The sequence below is a fragment of the Lolium perenne genome, chromosome 2 (assembly GCF_019359855.2).
Source record: "Lolium perenne isolate Kyuss_39 chromosome 2, Kyuss_2.0, whole genome shotgun sequence".
Lineage (NCBI taxonomy): Eukaryota > Viridiplantae > Streptophyta > Magnoliopsida > Poales > Poaceae > Lolium > Lolium perenne.
In genome coordinates, this window is record NC_067245.2 from 78,378,296 (window position 1) to 78,382,052 (window position 3,757).

A 3,757-nucleotide genomic window follows, 5' to 3' on the forward strand; every position below is an offset into this window, starting at 1 on the left:
CGCCGCAGTACACTGCCTCGCCCCATCGCGTCTGTACTCCCCTCCCTTTCTCCTCTTGCACGCGCACGGCCCTCTGATCCAGATAGCTAGTAGACATGCTCACTAGCCAGCGGAGGACCAGTCGCCGTCGCCATTATCAAATTTCTGCCGCGCCCATACCACGAGCACTCGAACGACGCCAGCCTGCCATCGTCCTCCCCTCGCTGCCCCTTCACGCGCGTCGTGACCGCCATGATCGCAGCTACCTAGAGCGCCCCCTATCTTGCCCCTTCGCGCCCTCGAACGCCGTCGCCACCGTCGACCTTGCAGCACCCCACTGCCACCCAGCGCATCTATAAATAGAGGCCATCTCCGCCCTCAAGCTCCACACTAAACTTGCTTCCCTCCTTCCCCTGGATCTCCTCGACTCACTCCCCCTCTCCAATTTGCACCATAGCCCGTCAATTGCTGGCTGGATTCCGCGGCGGTACTGAGGAAGAAGACGACGATTGACGCCTCCCCAAGCGATGCCGCGACCACCAGTACACTCCCCGTCCTCGACAACCCCGCTGTGCATCTACGCCGTTGATCGCCGGAGCTTCAGCACGCCGCCGACCCCCTACCTCCGTCGCCAGCAAGCCCTCCTCTTGCCGGAGAAGAAGACGAACCCCGGTCGTCCGATCTCGTTCTGATCCGACGGTCGCCAGCGCGTACCGTTTCGGTAAGTAAAACCGTCGCTGACATGTAGGTCCCACCCCTGACAGCCCACCAAACACCGAACCGTTACTGGGCCTGTTTCCCCCATTCAAACCATTTCGGCCCATCTGTTTCCCGCGCAGCCCAACCATTTAAACTTAGTATTAATCCATTTCAGCATTTATTCAATTCTGGTCAGTGCTATAAATTGAATAGTTCAAAATCTACAAATCCAATTTGAGTGATTCAAAATGTTCCAGAAATCTTATGAAATTATCTAGCTAACCTCACTGGATTCAACCTCATATGTTGTGTAGATTTTGAATAGCAAAAATAACAAAACAGAGACTTTTCAGTATTCAAATAAATCTTAAAAATCAACCACTTTGAATTTTGAAGTGAATCCAATTGCAATAATTCACATTTAACAAACCCTAATTTATTATGTACAAATATGGTATATGTTCTGTATATGATCATGGGCTAGAAGCAAATATTGGCTATGTAGTCAATACTAGCCCATTTAAACTATTTCAAATTTTAGGAATTTAAACCAATGAGGTGTAGCACCTCATTTAACTCATTCTCACAAGTGATATGAAGTAATGTGTTGACCTTTAAATGCTTAGGCTCATACTTGCCCACTTGTAGATTTTTTTAAATCTAAATAGTATTTACATTTGCCATGGTTATTTAAATCACATGAGATGATGAATCTCATTTAAATCCCTTTTCTCAAATACTAAGTGTGAAGTGTTGACCTTGGTCAACATGGGATCATCCCTGGTTATTTGAGAATAGTGAATCACCTCAATAGTAGTTTTTAAATTAGTTACAACTATGTGATAAATCATATGAGAGGTTTTCCTCTCATTTAAATCTTGTTCTCAAGTAATTCAACATGAGGTAGTGACCATGGTCTATATAAACTCATATTGAGTTATTTGGTGGCATTAAATTACTACCATGTTAGTATTAAATTGCATGAGGTATGGAACCTCATTTAAATCATTTTTCTCAAATGATAAGTATGAAGAGGTTGACTTTGGTCAACCTAGGTCATATATTATTCATAAGAGAAATTAAATCTTAAGAAGAATTCAATGAGAGGAAATTATTTTCCTAATGTTAAATAAAGAAACCCTAGCATAATTTGAGAATAAATGTTAAGTAGTGATGCTAGATCCTTTGTGTGAGCCAATAAGGCTAATTAAGACTACTTAAGTGTTGTTTGGTGATTGTATCCTCGTATTCGTTTATAGACGCTAGTACCGGAGACTATCAAGAGGAAGAGGTCTTCTACCAAGAGGAAGAGCAAGAAAACTTTGATCACATCACCAATCAAGGCAAGCTATTACCAATGCAAGCTATATTATGGCAAGCTATTACCAATGCAAGCTAGACTAATGCAAACTATTTTGGTTGCAAGTTATATTCTTGCAAAGTGCAAAGCTCTACAAGAGCAAGGCACCATTACATTTTACTTTATGAACCTATCCCAAGTTTTTACTTTACAAACTTTACTTGATTTTATTTATCAAAGTTACTTTTTGATTTATGATTCACTTGGTTGAATTATGGAGTAGTACAAGAGAATCACACTTAGCCTAGCAAGCTCCAAGATACTTAGTACCCCTCATAACTAGTGGCTAGTGCTCAATATTAAAAGTGACTACTCTAGTTGGGAACTTGTGAACGGAAGTGACTTTGAAAACCTTGGAATGATGAGTCATTCTATTGAGAGATTTTGAAGGTGAATATGACTGGTGAATGACTTGGTGAAATTTTACAAAAACACTGATGGTTGGGTTCGGATGCGATACCATTCCAATTTTACAAGTACCCCCACAATACCTGAATCTGGGTAAGGCTTAGCTGGAAACTTATGTATTTTAGTATGGGTTCCCTCTGAACAAGCGTCATCGGGGTTATGCTGGAGGCTGCCTCTACAAAAGGAATGATGTGAAATGACGTGAAATGAGGTGAATGTCCGGCCCAAGCCCTGTGCAGTTCCCAGGCTGACCGCGTGTCTTCACTGGGAGGCCAAGCTCATGGGGAGAGGTGCCTATACTAGAGTATGTAAATGAAAGGTTAGGATTGGTAGTTCGCGTACTGCGTACGATAAATCAGGGCCGATTACACGACGAACTATTGCAATTGTTGTGGCACAAGTGTACAACCTCTGCAGAGTTAAACCTATTCGAATAGCCGCGTCCGCGGTTATGGACAGTTGGAAAGGCCATACTGTTCCGTCATCAGAATTTTTCTAAAAATATGAATGGTGACTTGTGATTTGAATTGAAAGGTGACTTTGACTTTGAATCACAACTGAGTTGTGGGAATGACACTAATGTTCCCACTTGAGTTAGTTGAGCAAATGAAGGTTTTTGATTATTAAAGTGTTTACGAAATAAAACTGGCTTTATGCAAATGAAACTAGAGCTTAGAACCCCCTTACTATAGTTGATAGTATTTACCTTAGTATTAGTTTGCGAGTACTTTAAAGTACTCATGGCTGTGTCCCTGGCTATTCAAATGGCCAGACTATGAAGACGAGTACCAGAACCCGGAAGAAGGACAGCAGGACGTCTACGACAACTAGGATCACTCCTGACGTCAACAGTTGCCTGTGGAATAGATGGACTACTACTACGCTATTTCGCTTCCGCTATGTGTTATGTAATGAATAAATAGAACTTCTATTATTGTAATGAGACTGGATCATGTGATCCTTTATTTGTAAGACGATTATGTATGTAATGAATGATGTGTTGTGATATCAATCTATTATGTCTCGCAAAAACAATATTCCTGGGATTGCGATGAATGGCATAATAGGCATCTGGACTTAAAAATCCGGGTGTTGACAAGTTGGTATCAGAGCCATTGTTTGACCTTAGGAGACCCTAGTTAGAATGGACGTCTGAAAAACTTAGTTTCAAAACAAATGAAGTGAATATTTATGAAAAACTTATTCTCACCCTTATCCTTGAGATCTTTTCAAAAACAACATTCATACTCTACCTTTCTTACTACATAAAAACTTGGCACACTTGGGCACTTCTCTAACTAACTCCTCCTC